The sequence below is a fragment of the Falco cherrug genome, chromosome W, assembly GCF_023634085.1.
Source record: "Falco cherrug isolate bFalChe1 chromosome W, bFalChe1.pri, whole genome shotgun sequence".
Lineage (NCBI taxonomy): Eukaryota > Metazoa > Chordata > Aves > Falconiformes > Falconidae > Falco > Falco cherrug.
Window position 1 is genome coordinate 17,693,325 of NC_073719.1, and position 20,679 is coordinate 17,714,003.

Consider the following 20,679-nt stretch of genomic DNA (forward strand, 5'->3'; position numbering starts at 1 on the left):
ATGATCCAACCAGTGCAGATCCCTCTGCAGAGGTTTACTGCCCTCATGGAGATCAACACTGCCACCCAATTTGGTGTTGTATGCAAACTCACTGCGGGTGCACTCAAGCCAGATCATTAATAAAGTTCTGAAGCAGGACTGGCCCCAACACTGAGCCCTGGGGAACACCACTCCTTATGGGCTGTTGTCACCTGAATTCACTCCATTTACTCCCCCTCTTGGGGCCTGGCTGTCCAGCCAGCTCAAAACCAGCGTGGAGAACCCACCGAAGCCATGAGCAGCCAGTTTCTCCAGGAGAATGCAGTGGGAGATGCATCCAAAAGGCTTTCCTAAGGTCCAGGTAGACAGCATCCACAGCCTTTCCCTCATCCACTTGGCAGGTCACCTTGTCCCAGCAGGAGATCAGATTCCTCACGCAGGACCTGCCTTTCATACATCCATGCTGGCTGGTCCTGACCTCCTGGTTATCCCGAACCTCCCTCCTACCCTTCTTGTAGGTGGGCAGCACTTGACTAACATTCAGCCTTCTTGGACCTCCCCAGTTAGCCAGCACTGTTGGAAGTCACCCCTGTGGTGAGGCAATAGAGAAACAGACCAATGATTTTCAAAGTGTCCCTGCATCACGGGATGTCCATTGTCAAGGACACAATCAAAAGCACAGAGGGGCTGAGCTGGGCTCTGTGAGCGCTGGCAGGGAAGAGCCCTGGGGCCAGAGAAAGAGCTGCTGGCAGGGACAGCTGCAGGCAGCAGAGCCCTGGGCAGGGAGGGGGGGAGATGCTGAGGGGGACCCTGATGCAGGGCAGATAGGGGCACCTCCTGGCCATGGTCTGCCGTGCAGGTGCCTTCCCTGAGCAACACACCTCTGCTCTCCTCTCCCACCCAGCACAGCCTTTAGACCGTTGGTTCCATGTGTTTCAACAGCTCCTGGTCCAGCAGAGCAGCAGAAGGGATGAAGTGCATCTCTCCTGCTGCCACGTGCCATTTCTCGCTGAGCACAGCCTGAGGGTGACTGCCCTGCACTGCTGCTGTGTGGGAGGTGGTGTGCCGGGCTGGGGAAGGGGAAGGAGTTCCTGAGTGTCCCTTTGTCTCTCTCCTGGCCTTGCTCAGATGCTATTGGCATTGCAGACAGGCTCTCTGGCAATAGGGGTTTCAGCTGCCGGCTCAGGCGCACACCTTGTGGGTCCTCCTGTGCAGACATGTCCTCAGCAAGGAGGTGTCCCAGCTTTCCCCTAACCGATGATGCTGTGGGCAATGCAGTCTGTGAGGCTGGGGAAGGAGCTGACTCTCTTTCAAGAAGTTCACATGGTCGGAACCCTTTAAACATCTCTCTGGGGTGTCCACCCAAGGTCTATGCTGCTTCCAGGGCACACGGTGAGCCCTCGGTGTCCTTGGATAGCAGTGTGGTGCTGAGCCTTCGGTAAGGGATGAGGCATTCTGTTCTCTGCAGTGGATCCCTCTGCTCTCAGCAGTGCCTGGCTGCTTGTCAGGGTAACATGGCAGTGTGATCACTCTCCATCTAGGAAAGGAGCAATTGCCGGGCAGCTGGGAAGGAGAGGGATGGAGAGAGCAGAGTCCCTGCCTCTGCCCTAAGGCACAGACAGTCCCCTTGCCTCTCAGCACTCACTCTGCTCTCCCTGAGCACAGCACAAACCCCTCCTGACCTGACTCTGGCCATGGCCGTTGCTCAGCATGGGCAGAGCCGATGCTGACAGGCCCTTCTGCGCTGGGAGCAGTTTGGGCTGAGCCAGTGCAAGGCCAGGACTGGCCCCTGCCCCCACGGTTCCCATGAAGTCCCTGCTGCAGAGCAGGGCTCACTGCTGGGCAGCCAGCAGGAACAGCCCCTCTCCTCACAGCACACTCGGCCAGCACTCAGCACAGCTCCAGCCACGGCTCGGAAGGGAGCTCTCCTAGGAACGGCAGAGGGGGGGCATGGGGCACGGGGGGTGCATCTAGGAGAAACAGCTTTCACTTGCCTTAACAGAAGAATTGCCTGACTTGTCACTACTTTTCCTCCTTGAGCAGGTTCCCATGCCCAGAGGCAGCACATGTCCAACAGCAGCTCCATCTCCCAGTTCCTCCTCCTGGCATTTGCAGACACGCGGGAGCTGCAGCTCTTGCACTTCTGGCTCTCCCTGGGCATCTACCTGGCTGCCCTCATGGCCAATGGCCTCATCATCACCACCATAGTCTGCGACCACCACCTGCACACCCCATGTACTTCTTCCTACTCAACCTCTCTCTCATCGACCTGGGCTCCATCTCCACCACTCTCCCCAAAGCCATGGCCAACTCCCTCTGGGACACCAGGGACATCTCCTACTCAGGATGTGCTGCACAGCTCTTCCTGATTGTCTTTTTCCTTTCAGCAGAGTGTTCTCTCCTCACCGTCATGGCCTATGACCGCTCCGTGGCCATCTGCCAGCCCCTGCACTACGGGACCCTGCTGGGCAGCAGAGCTTGTGTCCACATGGCAGCAGCTGCCTGGGCCAGTGGGTTTCTCTATGCTGCGCTGCACACGGCCAATACACTGTCACTGCCGCTCTGCCAAGGCAATGCCCTGGGACAGGTCTTCTGTGAAATCCCACAGATCCTCAAGCTCTCCTGCTCACACACCTACCTCAGGGAAGTGGGGCTTATTGTGTCTGGTGCCTCTTTATTCTTTGGCTGTTTTGTTTTCATTGTTCTGTCCTATGTGCAGATCTTCAGGGCTGTGCTGAGGATCCCCTCTGAGCAGGGACGGCACAAAGCCTTTTCCACGTGCCTCCCTCACCTGGCCGTGGTCTCCCTCTTTGTCAGCACTGGCATGTTTGCCTACCTGAAACCCCCCTCCATCTCCTCCCCATCCCTGGACCTGGTGGTGGCAGTTCTGTACTCGGTGGTGCCTCCAGCAGTGAACCCCCTCATCTACAGCATGAGGAACCAGGAGCTGAAGGACGCACTGAAGAAGCTGATGCAGTCAGGTGTCTCTCAGCAGCACTGAACTGCCTGAATCTCCTCACAAGGCATTTCCTGGTCATCTCTGGAACATCCTGTGCATTTAGCACTTTTAACGTCACAATTGTGTTTCTCCTAGAATGTTTGCATGCACTCCACTTCCTCAAAGGAATGAACCCAGCCTGCCTGACCCAGAGGCTTTTGTACGTTTGCATCCAGGATGGTGCAGCTGGACTCCTGTGTCACATCTCTGTAATTTAAGGGGCTTGTGTAGTGAAGATATCTATCAAGTTCCCCAGAGAGTAAAGCACCAGTGTAGAGCTCAGCTGTGTGAGTGTGCAAAGTTGGGGCAAATAACAGGGTGGGGGCATGCGGCAGGGTGTCCTGGTGTAAATCCTTGGGTCACGGTGAAGGAAGCAAGGCAGTAATCGGGTGGGACACAGGGCTCTGCTCAGTGCCATGTTCCCTGGATACCCAGGGGAAGCTGCCCCAGGTGCCCCAAGATGTCCTAAGCATCAGTCGTTTCCTTTGCTTGTTGTACACCCCAGTCGCTACGAGGAACATTTGCTGCATGGTCAGCTCTGTCATCCTTAGTGGCTCAGTGATACCCAACTCCATTGCAACTCTAAATGTAAATGGAGCCACTTTCCTACTGTCACTGGTTACACACAAGTCCCATAGCTCTTGCCACAGTTGGCCACTCAGCCAAGGCTGTGGTCAGACATCTCCAAATAGATCATGTCCTCACGGCTTTGCTTTGACAAATAGTGAAGTAAACCACTGACGGAGATCCCACCAACTGGCCTGGGTCCAGTCTTTCACTCTCCATGTTATCTCAAATAAACCCCATTTTCTCAGCCTCTCCTTGTCCATAACATGATCCAGGTCCCAACCATCCTTCTGGCTTCTGCAGGACTTGCTCCAGTCTGGCAGGGTCTTTCTTGTGCGGGGGAGCCCCACTGTGGGCTCAGCAGTCCTGATGTGGTCCTGTGGAGGGTTAACCATGGCCAGCACCCAGCCAGCCACCCAGCTGTTCATCTGCTCCCCTGACTCAACAGGACAAAGGGAGAAAATAAACCAGTGATGCTCCTGGGTCAAGGTACAGGCAGAGAGACTACTTACCGATCCCTGTCATAGCCAAAGATGTGTTGTCTTGCCAAAGATCAATTTCATTCATTGCCAATTAAAACAAGATGTTGATTGTGAGAAACAATGACCAAAACATTGAAGACCATTCCCCATTTTCTCCCAGGGCTAAATTACTCCATTGATCCCAATTCACCTACACAAGCACACCCTGAGAGGTGTAGGGGGGATGTTGAAGAGGGTTGATGGCACACGAAACCGCTGCTGCTCCTTCCTCGTCACACTTCTGCCCTGCTCCAGCGTGGGTCCTCTCCATAGACCCTGCTATCTTTGCGGTCAAGGGTATGCATTGTTCATTTCATTCTGTCTTGCTTGTGTCCTTGAAACTCAGAGAATGACAGAGAACGTTGACATTGGAAGGGACCTCTGGAGATCACCCAGGGAAACCCGCTAGGAGAGGCACGGCCAGCTGCAGGAGTGGTCTGGAAACTAGGACCATGCGCGGCAATCAGTTAGCTGAGGGGAATGCGCTCGAGCTTGTCTAGACAACAATTAACATGATGAGGCATGTTTGCAGAGCACAGGGGAGTGGGAGACGGATGGCACCAAGCTTGGCGCCAAGGAAAGGTAACACCTTGCGGTTAATTGATGGTAGTTAACCACCAGTCAGGGATTGCCTAGTATGCAAGGCTTAGCTTCAAGAACAAATCTGTTTAAAACGCGCAGCTTCTGAAAGTGTATAAAAACGCGTGCTTCTGTACAATAAATTGACATTTGCTTGCATCAAGCTGCGTCCTGTCTCTTCATTCGCCGCAAATTGGTGACCCCGACGTGATGCGTTTAAGGATCTAACGTGAAGGGCTCTCGAATCGCCTATCTGAGCGACATGCAGCGAATCCCACAGACCTCTGAATGATCTGCTGAAAGGAAGCAGGAGCCAGCCTGAAATCCCTCCGGAGTTGAGAGGTGAGCTGTGGGAAATCCGTAACGGGGAATCAGGCTTCGTCCCCAGAAAGAGACGTATATGGACTCATAAAGGGTCTTCTAGTCAGATCCGGGAGTCCGTGCCTCAGTCTCCTCAAATGGTGACCCCTATGGTGGTGTTCCCAAGCCTTGGAACAATAAGGACGGAACTGGTCTGTACAAAAAGACAGCTCGTGGAAGAGGGCTGCGTTCTGGAGGAGACGTCTTGGCTGAACGATCATCTTGCTGGCTGGACCAGGCGGACAACCTAAACCCCGAGGATAACACCTGTATTCATCGAGACAGGTGAGCAGCCAAGAAACTTTAGAGACTTTGAAAGAATGAAAGTGTGTACAGACAGCAGCCAATTGTATGATGCTGCCGCGGAGGGGAACTCCGTGTCGGGAATGCATTTAACATCTTGGTGGCAAATTCTGACTACTCTTTGCCAAGTGTGGACTAATTCTACTAGCGGTGCTAAACCAGAGGAAGCTGTAAATTCCACCGACAGCGTGACTCTTCTCAAGACACCGTCAGCGATGGCGATTCTGTCCACACCTCCTCTGCCCCCAAAGCTTCTGTCACTGATTGCAGCGACCCTCACAACACAGGACCAAGCACGGGAACAGGACAACTCGGACAATGATTTTATTGACACTGATAAACCTTTTGATCCAGGTCCTATAGATCTGGAAAAGAGCTAGACCTTTCCCCCATCCCCTTGTCTCTCCTGATGCATTGATTGTATTTTTGGGGAGGGTGAAAGGGAGTGTGAGGGATTGGTGGCAGGAATGCAAGTGGGAATCAGTTCAGTGATGGGTTTGGGGAGTTGCTAGGGCATGTTCAGTATTTTGTCAGACAAATCAACCTGCAGAGTGGCAGCCTGTGCAATACGAGGCTGTTAAAGGGTTAAGCAAAGCAGTGCGGGAAGGGAGGATTCATAATGCATTTGCTATGTCCCTTCTTGAAGTGATGGCAGAGCCTTATACACTCACACTGCATGATTGGAAGTTACTGCTTTGTATGGTACTAACTGATACAGTATATGATGTGGTTATTTGATTTTTGTGAGCTACCTGTAGTGGCCTTGACTGAAAACCTTAATCGGGGAATTGCTGTTAACTATGAGCAGATAGCTGGAGCAATTAACTGTGCCGATTCTGTGACTCAGGCAAGGTATGCCAGGGACAACTGTTTGCAAATGAATGAGATGGCTATTAAAGCAGTCAGGGTGCGGGAGTCTTGCCACAGTCTTGCAGGGTCCTAGAGAGTCACTAACTTTAATACTAACTTGATTGATTGGCTTCAGAATATTTTGCAACAAGTCGAACTTCAGGAAGCTCAAGGGTTGCTTTTAAAACAACTAGCTGTGATAATGCCAATGAAAATTGTAAACGGGCAACTTTCACAATCGCAACCCCAACATGTGTCAAATGATTGTAACGCAGAACTCACAGCAGACTGTAATTCTCAGGCTGAGTTCTGGAATGCAGCATAACACATTTTTGCTTCTCTTGATATGGAGAAATAATGTGAAATGGGGATAATGGACATGGATTGTGATTGTATGTGTCTGCTTAAGGAATGTGGGTATGGTGACTAGTCATGGGTGCGGTGACAACCACAGTTTTGAGGAGACGCCTGCCCCTCTTCCTCTAACAAAGGGGAGACGGGGAGACGCCTGCCCCTCTTCCTCTAACAAAGGGGCTATTTAAAAGAGAATAAGAAAAGATGAGAGACATTCAAATGCTATCTAGAGGGAGGGAGTGCTAAGTCTCCTTGCTGGAAAAGATTGGGTGGTCACAATCACCTGAAGAAGATCGGATGGTCACAAGAACATGAATCACCTGAAGAAGATCGGATGGTCACAAGAACATGAATCACCTACAAACCTGCAGGACCACCACATTCCAGGAAATGGACTGATAAGCTAATTAACATACGAAGCGGGGTTTAGGTAACAAATATGTATAGGCGTTAATTGAATATTCATTTGTTCATTGTATAAATGTGAGATGGTTCGTCACTTCGGGTATGCACGCTTGTGGAGGAGCGATCCCCCGTGCATCTGCGCGCAATAAACATACCTACTTTATAACTTTCGAGTTATAGAGTCTAATTCCGCACGTCAGTTTGGCGAGCCAGGCAGGAGGATTTCTGCTCGGCTGAGGGACCAGCTGCGGAGCGGACGCTCCTAGGCGCGCCCCGGGAGATTTCCTCGGAGGAGCCTCCTCTTCTCAGCTGTTCACCCGGGAGCAGAAGAGAAACCCCTGGATCCACGGATAAAACGGTATGTTTAGTAACGGGGCGGCTGGTGAGACGCACGGAGACGTCCGGCGCGCAGCGTAGTCCCCAGGAGGAAAGGTACCTTGGGAGGGGGTTTGCTGACCAAGGGGTGGCCGCTAGCGATCTTGAGGGCAGATCGAGCAAACCCGAGGTTACTGCCATTCCTAAAAGCCCGGAGGCCTCGTGACGGAAAGCGGGGGGCGGGACGGAATAAGGCGGAATCTCACAGGAACAAGAGGGACCTCACAGCAAAAGTAAAAGGGAAACTTTTGCGTAGGGAAAAGAGGAAGCTAAAAACTTCCTTTAGGTTGTCTTAAGAATTGGGGAATTCCTGGAATGTAACAACTGAAATAGCGCTCTGTGTCTTGTTTGTTCTATGTGTTGTCTTGTTATATGTTCAAAACTCGGAGTTATGAAATGTATGTTGAAAAAATATTAACATTCTGGTAAATTGTGGCAAATAGCGGAAAACTTAACACTCTGCTTAAGACCAGGAAAAATTGGTTTTTGTTTGTTGTTTGTTTTTTGGCAATTGTTCATTGAAATGCATACTTTGTGAACTGTTAGTGTTCCTAAGAGTTTGTACGTAAGTGCACGGTACCGTATAACATACTGCTTGTGTGACTGCGGGCTGCCCGGAGAGTGTGAATGGTGTGATTGAGATGCGCATTTTGATTTTCCGTGTATAGCTTAATTATTTTGACTAAGTGTGAGTGCAAGAGTGCTTGAGACAGGCTTTTGAGTGCAAAACGAGTAAAAGCTCTATCCGCGTTTCCGACCTTGGGTGGCTAAGGCGGCCGGAGAAAAACAAAGTAATTAAAATTGCAAAATGGGAAATGGAAGGAGTAAGCCCTGTGAAAAATCGCCTTTGGGTTGTATATTAAAACATTGGAGTGATATTGTAGGACAGGGTGGTACCGAAAATAGAAGGAAATTGGTTAAATATTGTAATCAGTGGTGGCCTTTGTATAAATTGGAGAGCGATGCGAAATGGCCTCAGGAGGGAGGAACGTTAGATTATAACACTCTCCTGCAATTAATGTTGTTTCTGAGGACAGAGGGAAAATGGGATGAAGTATCATATGCAGACATGTTCTTTGTCCTCCAGGACAAACCTGAGTGGCAAAAGGACTGTGGATTAGTACCCCCTCGGGATCCTATGGTACTAGCACTAGAAAGAGTGCGGGATTAACATCACCTGATCTTTGATTGTGGCTCTAGAAAAGGATGTTCTTGTTGAAATTTTTGTGTTAAAAAGCTCAGGTTGCGGTTCCTTCTGTGGAGCAACCAGAATGAAACACGTTGTAAGATATAAAAACTTGTACTAATGTATGTAAAACCTGAGGCGTGTGAGCAACCAGAATGAAACACGTTGTAAGATATAAAAACTTGTACTGATGTATGTAAAACCTGAGGCATGCGTGTGTGTGTGAAGAATCAAAGACCCTGTGAAAGTGTTGAAGTATTGGGGTGAGTTTGTACAAACCCCTGTACCCCCTCGAAGGTGCGACTGAATCATGCTGGAATGCATGGCAGGATGTTTTCTGTTTGCCTGCAACGGCATGATACGTAATAACAACAGACTTAAAGCAACAAGTAGCAGATTTGCATTCAGGGTAAGAAAGAGTTAAAACAGAAGTGCTGCTGCAGAGGCAGGTTTGTGTAACCTGCAGAGCAGGAAGAGCATCTCCTGCCCCAAACCCTTCTGCTGGTGAGGAGGAGGGGTTGCTATTGCTGACAATTGAGCAGAAGGACCTGACAATGTCACCCCAATTGCTGCAGCATTTGCAGTACAACAGGACCGGTAACGGCCCTTCTAGGGCAGGGAATGGGTATGAGGTGGAATTTTAGTGAATACAAAACCAACTTACTTGTTAAACTTCAGTAAAAAAAATAAATAAATAAATTTGTTACAGTTGTGGGAGCTGCTGGCCACCAGGAAAACATCCTGAAACCTTTAAAGTACAAACTAAAAAAACAAATAAGAAGGCCAAATTCACTAAAATCTTCGTTGGGATGAGATTTATTAGAACATCTAGACGTTTAAAGAAGGGGAAATGAAATTAAAAGTTAAATATGATCAAGTAATTGAAATATTGAGCTTATCTTTAATTCAGCAGAAAAGAGGAAAAGAGGACCTCCCTGAAGTAAGAGAAATTTTTAACCAGGTGTATCTGAAAATAAATTCCAGGAAAAGTGAAAAATGCTTTACCTGATACAGTAAAATGATAAGGGGGAGGCTTGCTCAGTTCAGATAAAAACAATATCCCTTGGTCAGCAAGGCTGTGGGGATATTGGCAGAAAAAGTGAAATAAAATACACTCTGTAGTAGTTCTACTAATGTAAATCTGTGTGTTTTGCCATGACAGTGACTTGTTATGGGATGTGCAGATGAAACTGCATTGACAACGAAGTACAAGGAATAAGGTTGGTCAGGTGCCTCCTACCATAGTCAAGGGCAAGACTGGGTTGGCCTCTGTGTTTGCCACCAAGAAGAATCTTGAGCTCCGCTGTTGGCTGCAACCCAGTAGGCGTTGAGCGGTGGGAACAAATGCCATGCCAGACCTTGATGTGAGGCATGGCCCACTCTGAGGCACTGATTTGGAAATTGGAAACCGCCTGGCCGACCATGAGGCCAGACGAGTAACAGAGGAGGTAGGAAAGGAGGAATTATCCTTAATACCAGATGATAAAATCCAAACTGTAAGTACAGATCAAGAGCCAAACTATTCTAAAGAAAACTTAAAGGTAATTCAGGACATGAATTATAAAATAAAATTAAGTAAGTGGACTTATTTAAGGGATGGTTGTATAGTGGTACCATCCAATTTAATATGGACCACAGCCCTATTATTAATAAGACGCATTGGGGAGCTGATACTTTATATAAAAGTCTAAATCAGAAATTGAAAGGGTGAAACTTGTATACTGTAATAAAACAGGTGACTCAGCAATGTGAAATGTGTTTACGCAATAATCCCAATACAGCAAATAAAATAAAACTAGGGAACATTAGCAGAGGGAATGTTCTAGGGCAACATTGGCAGATCGATTTCTCAGAACTTCCTAGAAAAGGGGGGTATCGATATTGGTACTAATGGATACCTTTTCAGGTTGGCCAGAAGCCTTCCCGTGCAGAACTGCTAAAGCCCGGGAAGTGACCAAAATACTACTCCAAGAGATAATACCTAGATTTGGAGTCCCAGCGGTAATGTCCTCGGATAGAGGACCACATTTTGTGTCCAGAATAGTGCAACAGATTAGCCACCATCTAGGAATAGATTGGCAATTACATACCCCATACCGACCACAATCGAGTGGCCAGGTGGAAAAGATGAATCATCTAATCAAACAACAGATTGTCAAGTTAGGCCAAGAAACAAATCTAACTTGGCCCCAGTCTTTGCCATTAGCTCTTACACGAATTCGAACTAGACCGAGAGCAAAAGAGGGGCTTAGCCCATTCGAAATTTTATATGGACGACCCTATGGGGTACAAAAGGGGATGTCTTCACAGATTGGTGAAGAAACAATGACTTCCTATATGGTGGCACTAAACAAACAATTAATAAGAATTGAGAAGCATGTGATGGGAACACGCAGTAGGGGTCTGGATGGACCTGTTCACGATATACAACCAGGAGACTATGTATACGTTAAGTGTTTTGCAGATAAAACCCTGGAACCACAGTGGACCGGACCTTTTCAAGTCCTACTCACCACCTACACTGCAATCAAGGTTGAGGGACAGAATTCTTGGATTCACCATACCCGGATTAAGAAAGCCCCTGCAACTTCTTGGAAAGTAACCCCAGATAAAAAAGAACTGAAACTCAAATTTACTCGGACAAATGGGAACAATGTGGGTGGCAAATTTTATGACAATGCTACGGAGGTAGAAAGAAAACTCCAGTCATGGTGGAATATGGTGAACTTTACCTATGACCCCAACACACACACCATCACAGCTTTTGTGTTAACCATACATAATGCAGTAATAATTACCATACACCCCATTGTAGCCCTTGGAATTAACCATAATGGGGTGCTCCTATACCCTTTTGAACATAGAACATGGGCCAGAAAGATAGGCGACAAGTGGCAAACAGTAGATTTAGAATCTTGTATTATGCGAGAACAGCAGGGCTTCCTCTGTGAAAGCAATACTATAATGGCTCAGGATACTTGTTTAGATACAGATCAAAAAATATGTCATTTCGAGGCCCGACCAAATGCAAACTTGAAAACAGTAATTATATATGCAGGGAAGGGATGTGCGTGTTTGAGAACTAAGTGTAACACAATAACCATAGATGGGGAGGTAAAAGAGAATGCACAGTATTCAAATTATTGTATTTGTAATTTTACTACTATCACAGGATGCGATTTTAGTTACTCAGCCCCAGTAGTGTCTCATCAATTCTTAAAATCCAGTTTTACCCTATCACAGATAATAATTCCTACCCCCATAGGACTAAATATAAGCAGTATAAAAGAACTATTAAAACATGCAGATTTACAACGTATACTGGAAGAAACCAAAGAAAAGGGACATGAAACTCTTCTTATGATCCATCATGATGTAGAGGGGATCAAGAAAGTTTTAAAAAAGGTAGAACAGGATGGAAACCATAATTGGTGGGATACTCTCTTTGGCTGGTCACCCTCTGCAACAGGAATTCTTAACACTATGGTACACCCCATTGTGATCTTATTGATCAGTTTAGGAATTTCCTTAATACTAACCATTATGTTATATTTGTGGGTTTGGAGAATGTTTAAAAGAGTAACACTTATGTATGATGCTTTATATCATTCGGGAAGGCTGCTTAAGTAAAAGAATTTACTTAATTTAATAGAAAAGGGGGGATTGATATGGAGAAATAATGTGAAATGGGGATAATGGACATGGATTGTGATTGTATGTGTCTGCTTAAGGAATGTGGGTATGGTGACTAGTCATGGGTGCGGTGACAACCACAGTTTTGAGGAGACGCCTGCCCCTCTTCCTCTAACAAAGGGGAGACGGGGAGACGCCTGCCCCTCTTCCTCTAACAAAGGGGCTATTTAAAAGAGAATAAGAAAAGATGAGAGACATTCAAATGCTATCTAGAGGGAGGGAGTGCTAAGTCTCCTTGCTGGAAAAGATTGGGTGGTCACAATCACCTGAAGAAGATCGGATGGTCACAAGAACATGAATCACCTGAAGAAGATCGGATGGTCACAAGAACATGAATCACCTACAAACCTGCAGGACCACCACATTCCAGGAAATGGACTGATAAGCTAATTAACATACGAAGCGGGGTTTAGGTAACAAATATGTATAGGCGTTAATTGAATATTCATTTGTTCATTGTATAAATGTGAGATGGTTCGTCACTTCGGGTATGCACGCTTGTGGAGGAGCGATCCCCCGTGCATCTGCGCGCAATAAACATACCTACTTTATAACTTTCGAGTTATAGAGTCTAATTCCGCACGTCACTCTAATCTCTTCTGTAAGAATAGTACACGCTCTTAACTTGCTTAGTAAATTAGGCTGCTAGCTTGCTAAACAAAGTAATACTACAAATACTAATTTTTTTTTCTGGCGTATTAACAGATGTTGATTCTGTCCATCATATGTTGCTACAGAACCGAGTTGCTATTGATTTTTATTATTAGCACAGGGACACAAGTGTGAAGACTTTGGTAGGATGTGTTACGTGAATCTGAGTGACCACTGTGAATTAATTTACAAAAGTATACAAAACTCAAAAGCCTGAAAACAAAGATCTGCAGCAGAGCCAGGGGTGGGATGCCGTTGGTCTCTTCTCACGGCTGGGAAACTTTGGGCCATGACTCAAAAGTATTACAGGATTTATTATAATTATCTTTAACCACCTTATTGATGTTTGCCTTACGTCTCCCATACCTTTTTTTCCTGTATTCACTGTTTAGTTGATTGTAACATAAATCAGGTCATGGTCACCCAGCTACACACAACCTTTGCCTTGTCGCAATTAACAAGCAAAAAAAAGGAGGATAGAGAATGTCTGAAGAGAGATGTAGGAGAGGAAAATGAGAATATTTGACCTAACAAGAGATGAGAGAACAGCTGGGTATTGTGAAGGAGAATAGGAAAGATAAACATGGTTATTTAGTGTTTAATAGGTGTCTGCATACTTGTAGTGATATAGAGCTAAGTAACTACATGAACAATTTCTGCCCTGAGCCTGGTGGAGCATACAGCTGTGGTTTGTGTCCGGGCTCAGAGATGTAAATAGGGGCTTCTCTGTTATGGTAAAAGTGTTTCTCTTTGCATAAAAAAAGAGAGGGAATGAGGGGAATGACCCCAGAGGTATGTTCAGAGAAGGCATGCGATGTTTCGAACTTTTTGACTGAACCAGTTCTTGTATGGTGTGCCCGTCCGTCTATGTATAATGTTAATCCAAAAGAAGCTGATATTGTTTACACTTTGTCGATAATTGTCTTTCTGTAGATGCTAATGCAGTAGGAGGCTATGATGGGAACGTGTCGCAGCGGTTCTTCTCTTATCCAGAGTAACAGCAGGGAAAGCATTAAAGAGTTAAATCACCTTGTTTGGTAGTCAGTTAAGAATGTGAGTCAAAATTGCCGCTGCTTTTTGTTGTTTGTTCAGGGACATGGCTGTGAGGATTTTGATGGTATGCGCTGTGTGGATTTTAGGTGCGCCATTGCAGCAACATGTTAACAAAATCTGAGAAAATTTCAGCCTTTTTTTGGCATCCATTCACTCAATTGGCAGTATTGTTTGTTTGCTATTGCCTTGGTTGCTGTCATGTTTGCAAGGGCCCTGCAGAACATGGCAAACCTGGTACTAGCTGTTCAAAAACAAAAAGGGGAAAGTGTAAAACTGTACGGAACAAAGACAGTGGGTTATTTTGACATTGATAATATGTCTTAGTTGGTTTTTTATTTGTTCTATTACTTGTGCCATGTTTTTGCTCCGTTTCAGGGGTTCTTTTGTGCAACAGGAAGGGGGAGATGCAGGAGCGGTCTGGAAACTAGGACCATGCGTGGCAATCAGTTAGCTGAGGGGAATGTGCTCGAGCTTGTCTAGACAACAATTAACATGATGAGGCATGTTTACAGAGCACAGGGGAGTGGGAGACGGATGGCACCAAGCTTGGCGCCAAGGAAAGGTAACACCTTGCGGTTAATTGATGGTAGTTAACCACCAATCAGGGATTGCCTAGTATGCAAGGCTTAGCTTCAAGAACCAATTAGTTTAAAACGTGCAGCCAGCTCAAGCCGGTTGTACAAGGCCTTGGCTCGGTAGCTTTGGAATATGTCAAGGGGTGGACTTTCCATAACCACTCTTGGCAACTACCTGCAGTGGTTGAACATCCTCAGTTCAAAAAGCGTTACCTTGGTTCACATGGAATGCTGCATACATTAATAAGACTCTCAGAGCCTTTTCTTCTCCAGACTGAACAGTTGTAGATCTCTCACCCTGTCTTCCTGGGAGCCATGTTCCAGTCCCTTCAAGAAGCTTGGTGGCCTTTTGCAGGACTTTAGTAGGTCAACAACTCCCTTCCTCTGGGAAGCCCAGCCCTGGACACGGCACTCCAGATGTGGCCTCAGCAGTGCTGAGAGGAGGGGAAGGGTCACCTCCCCCCATCAGCCAGCGATGCTTTTCCTAATGCAGCCCAGGGGGCCGTTGGCCTTTGCCATGAGGGTGCATCGATGGCTCCTGCTCAGCTGCTTGTCCTCTGGCACCCAAAGGTCCTTCTCTGCAGAGCTGCTCTCTGGCCAGCCTGCCACCAGCAGGATAGCCCCGGGAGGGCTGGATCACGGGCTGGCCTCCCCCAGGGGCTCGCTCAGCACCAGCAGCAGCATCTTGCCCATCCTGGAGATGAGCTTCAGCTCTGGCACAGGCCGCAGGGTGCTACAGAGTCACCTGGGAGAGCAAAGCCCTCTCCTGCCAGGGCTGCACAGCCCAGGCCTGTTGCCCTCTGGCCTCGGGGACTGCAGCCCTTGCTCTCATGGTGGGAACGTCCTCCATCCTTCTGCTGCCCCCTGCCACCCGCTCCAGCATCCTCTGCTGGGCAGCAAACCCCTCCCACACAAGGGCTCCCATCCCTGGGTACTGGTGTCCGTGTGACAAGCCTGCCCTTGGCCCTGGTGCCACCCCTGAGGTGCTGCAGCCCACATGGGCCCCAGAGCCCACCGCCTGGGGCGCGGGTAGCAGGAGCCCCCTGTGCCACCACAGAGCTGTGACATCAGTGGCGTAAGCGCTGAGGAGGGGCAGGGCAGCTCCCACGCCTTTGGTAGGGGATGGAGACACAAGGTCTGTAGGGGAGACCTACGGGAAAGATGAGGGGAGGGGGACGCTCTGTGCGATTTCAGGGCAGCTCAGATACATGGAGCTCTTGTATTGGACAGGCAATGAGGTTGGGTGAGAGCTTGAGTGTGGATCAAAGGGGAGAGCAGCCAGGGTGGCACTGAGGGAGGAATTAGTTGTGGTTTGACACTGGCCAGCACGCAAATGCCCAGCATCTGTTGCTCACTGACCCCTTCCATGCCCAGCGTGATGGGGGAGAGGATCAGAAGAAAACTCACAGGTCAGGAAAATAACAGTTCAACAGGAGAAGCAAAAGCTTTGTGTGCAAGGAGAGCAACATGAGCAATTCGCTCACTCCTTGCCATGGGCAGCAGGGGTTCAGCCATCCCCAGAAAAGCTGCTCTTCAGCAATCTGTCAGTGACACGGGAAGACAAATACCATGATCACAAATGTCCTCTTTTCATCCTCCTTTCCCCGAGCTGTTATTGATGAGCACAACGTCCTGGGATATGCAATATCCCTGTGGTCACTGGGGGTCAGCTGCCCAAGCTCCTTGCATCCCCCCAGTCTCCTTGTAGCGCATGCAGAGTGTGAGAAAGAGAAGCCTTGGTGATTACTCTGCAGCGGTGGCCAAAACACTGGTGTGTGGTCAGCGCTGCCTTAGGAAGAGATGCAAAGCACAGCACCAGAAAAGCTGCTGTGAAGAAAATGCACTCCATGCCAGCCCGAGCCAGGACAGAGCGACAGGTCATACAGTCAGGGTGAGGCAGGAACAATGTCTTCTTGAAATGACCTGAGGAAACCTGTGGATCACAGAGCCTGTCTCTTCTGGGGGAATCAGTCTCCTTGGTGATCACTGCACAGGTAAGCAAGGATGCCAGGAGCCCAGGTCTTTGTGGGAGAGTCCCCCAGACCAACCAGGCCACCCACTCTGATGCTCACCTGCACCTGGGACTCCCCAAAGAGGACAAGCTGCTCAGGGATTTGAAGACCAGTGTCACCTTGCTTCTAGTAGTGTGCAGTTGTGGTGTCCGTGATGCCCAGGCATGTGTGGATGGAGAGCAGCAGAGCACAGCCGAGGACAGGAGGGAAGGAGAACCTGGCCTGCTGAGGGCACTGGCAGGTGGGATCCCATGGGGGCAGGGCCCTGAGAGCTTCCCTAGGCCTTCCTGGCCCTGACCAGCCTCACCTGGGGCCTCCACCCAAAGCTTTGTCCATGGCTTCAGGAGGCCATTGAAGCCAGGCAGGAGATTCAGCCCCAGCACAACCTGTGCTGTAGGTGTGCGGGTCTCCAGGCACAACCACAGGAACAGCCTGGCCTGTCTATTGACCTTGTTGGTTCTGAATTTCAGGCTCACTTCCCAGCTTCATTCTGAATGGGGTGGCCAATGAAATGACTCCATGGCCCTCCAAGTCCTGGGGACATTCTGCTGCCTTCCTTCTTTCCTCTAACTCCCTCCAAATTATACACACCTTCCTTGTTGTAATGGCTTGTCTCTGGCCAAAAGCCCAGCAGCCACCCAGCCACTCCCTCCCTCCTTCCCTCCCCAGTCAGGGCCAAAATATTAACACAGCGGTCTACATGTGGTGTTATGAGTGATGATAATGTGGAAAAAAATAATTTCCCTCACTGTATTGTCAAGGCACCTCTTCATACGCTCCAGGGCACGGCTGGCTGCCTCTGCTACCAGGTCACGGGCTGGGATTGTGTTTTGCCTTCTGTCCCCCAGCACCACCAGGGCCTTTTCTGCACAGACACTGCCCAGCCAGGCAGGTCCCAGGCCCTGCAGCTGCAGGGTGTTAGTCCATGCGAGGGAGGTGCAGGCTCTGCCCTTGGTCCGTCCTGCATCTGTGCAGCTCCTGACAGGGCGGCCACCCCACCTGCCAGGGTTCCCCTCCATGGCATCCCTAGGGCACAGGGATGGTCCTCTCAGTTTGGTGCCACCGACAGACACTGTGAGAGTTGCCTCCACTGGATTATCTTTCCAGCTCTTAAACTGTAAGCAGGAGAGTCCCCTGTGGTGCCCACACTGCCCCAGTATGTCCCAGTGGCCTCCAGGTGGGGTGTGAGCCCTTCCCCACTGCTCTCTCAGCCTGACCATCCAGCTGGTGTTTTACTCATCTCTTTCTGTTTGCACCCAGAGTGTCATGGCATCGCTTGGGTAGAACAACGCTGAGGGAGACCATGGGAAGACATTTGTAAAGCTGAGGGAAATGACATCCACTGTGGAGCTCCTCACGCACAACTGCAGGCTGTCAGGTTTGCGAGGTAGATGGCAAATCTCATAAGCAGTCATAAGCCATCACAGTGAGAAGAAAATACTCTGCTGAAATGAAAAAGAGAATCAGTAAGTGCTGGGCAGCAAATCCTCAGTAAGAGATGGCTCTGGTCGTACAGGAAACTGAGCATGGCTTTGGGGAGAATGGTGGGGATGGAGCCCAGGTCGAGGAGGTAGAGGTTATGAGGATGAAGGACATGGGGGTGTGGAGGAGGTGATTGCACAGTACAGTGGTGACGATGAGGCTGTTGGCCATGAGGGCAGCCAGGGAGATGCCCAGGAGAGCCAGAAGTGCAAGACCTGCAGCTCCCGCGTGTCTGCCAATGCCAGGAGGAGGAACTGGGTTAAGGAGTTGCCACTTGGCATCTGGTGCCTCCTGGCATAGAGATTGTCTGAGAGGGAAAAGGGTTAGGCAAGACTTTGCTGAGCAAAACCTAACATATTTCTCAGAGGAACCCCACTGAAAAGGCCTCTCTGCTTTCCCGAAGACCTTTACTAGATCTCTCATGAGTTGGTTTTTGCTGAGGGTGCTCCAGGGAGTAGGAGACTCTGCTGTGGGCTCTGCAGGAGTTAGTCCTTCCCTACAGCAGTAGCGAAATAGGAACGTGGCGTGATCTAGGATTAAATACACTCAGGGCATCAAAGGGCTTCACAGCATTGCCACCCCGTGTTCACCCAACTATGGAGCGGAGTTGAGGGGATTTTTCTCTGTGTATTTTGTTCCGGTTGCCCCACCACAGCTGAGGAGTGGTTTTGGCACTGCCATTCCTGCTGCACTCCAGGTGCCATCAGGTGGGCCCTGAGAGGCAAAGAGACAGTCCCTTTGTGCGGACTGAGGACAGCCAGTCTGTCCACCTGCCCTGGTTTCAGCTGCCCTGTGCTGGCAGCTCCTTGACCTGCAGGACTATCACCCCCAGTGCTTCCCAGAGAAGGAACTGGACGCTGCTGAGAGCAGAGGCAGCCAGTTTCCAAGTACCGATCTGCAAACTCCTCATGCTGCCTCATCATACCTGAGAAGGATCTCCGCTCTGCCCCTGCAGCCAGGGACACAGAGGGCACATTGCAGCTGCCTGTGCACAGCTACCCAGCAGCATTCCTGGGGTGTCTTCTCCATGGGGCTCCCTGATCACACAGCGATGCCACCGGAGAGTTGTGCCCTTCTGGAGCGCAGCCTGCAGCCACCCAGCTCCTGAAGGTGGGGTGTCCTGAAGTGAGAGGTGTCTCTTTTGGACTTCTGGGAGCTTAGGTATCAGGAGGCGATTGGGAGACCTTACTGCCATAGGCTAACCTGTATGGCAAGACCCCTCAGGCTGGTCTCTCAAGTGCTTCTGAGTCCCACGCCGCATCCAAATTGAGTGATAAGAGCACGAGGAGCAGAGACAGAAGGGGGGAAGATGGACAAACGCTGCAGCGCTGCTACCAGTGGAGGCAGGATGGGGCAGCTGGGAGGGTATTTGGTGATTTCTCCCCTTCTGGGGTGAGGCCACGGAGAAGGCGACCGAGCCCATGGCTCTAAGTGCAGAGGCTATGCTGATGGTAAAGAAGAGCAGGGGCTTTCTCCAGGGAAGGTGCCTGCCCTGCAGGGGATGGCAGGGAGATGCCTGAATCCCCCCTCCCACAGTGTTTCTGGGAGCAGCTCCCTCTTGCTGCCTGCCCACGTCTCTGCTGCCTGGAGCTGTCCCTGCCTGGAGCTGCTTCTCTGGCCCCATGCCTCCAAGCTACTCAGGACTCACATAGCCATCCCACCCGCTCTGTGCTCAGCTCTGCCCTTCTGCACCCTCCTGGCAGCACGGCACTGCCCAGGGCCATCCTGGTGTGTGCAGGGCCAAAGGAGCAGCTCAGAAAAGTGCTAACGAGAGCTGGGTTCTCAGTGCCTGCTCCAAACCAGCAACATGAATTCTAGTCTCCCACCACCCACTCGGCCCAGCCGGCCTTGGGCACCCCTTGTTCCACACACAGCAACTTCACACCTCTGCAGCTGTGCCTGGGAGCAGAGAGCCGCCATGCCTTCTCCCCTGATGGTGTGGCAAGGAAGCCCTCCTCTGGAGCATCTCCTTCTCCTCTGCATTACAGAAACTCTGAGAGTCTTCCTGACACATCCCGTCAACTGTCAGATGTACCCGATTGAAGAGGTCCATCCAGGAATTGCAGAGGATGTGGAAGGAGGGCCATGGATCCTGCAAAGGGTATAGGGATGCTGTCCAGTTACGTAGGGATGTGTCAGGAGGGACAAAGTGTGGCTGGATCTGAACATGGCACGGGACTCAAAGAAGAAGGAGAAGAAGGACTGGTCTAGGCATGTCACTTAGAGAATGAAGGACAAATTAAATGTGCACCCCCAACAAACACAACTGGCAAACCAGTAACAACAGACATGGGGAACCTGAACATGAGTAAGTCTGTGGGACCTGACTAGATGAATGCCTGAGTCCTGAGGGAGCTGGCTGATGGAGTCGCCAAGCCACCCTCCATGCTATTGGAAATGTCAAGTCACTCAGGTGAAGTTCTTGGTGACTGGAAAAAGAGAGACATTGCACGCATCCTTCAAAAGGGTAGAAAGAGGAACCCTGGGAACTGGCCACCTGTCAGCATCAGCTCCGTGCCGGGGAAGATCATGGAAAAGATCCTCCTAGAAGCTGTGCTAAGGCCGACGGTGAGCAGGGAGGTAATTCAGCACAGCCAGCATGGCTTCAACAAGGGCAACAATTGCCTGAGCAACCTAGTTGTCGTCCATGACCTTCTCTGACACAAGGATTGGGTTTACAGGCTTGTAGTTCTCCAGATCCTCCTTCCTGCCCATCTTGCAGGTGGGCACCACTTTG

General features: G+C 49.6%; 1 pseudogene; it reads left to right on the forward strand.

Moving 5' to 3' along the window:
- The first annotated feature begins 2,033 nt into the window (after window positions 1-2,033).
- Window positions 2,034-3,195, forward strand: LOC129734555 (olfactory receptor 14C36-like; annotated as a pseudogene).
- Window positions 3,196-20,679: the final 17,484 nt, after the last annotated feature.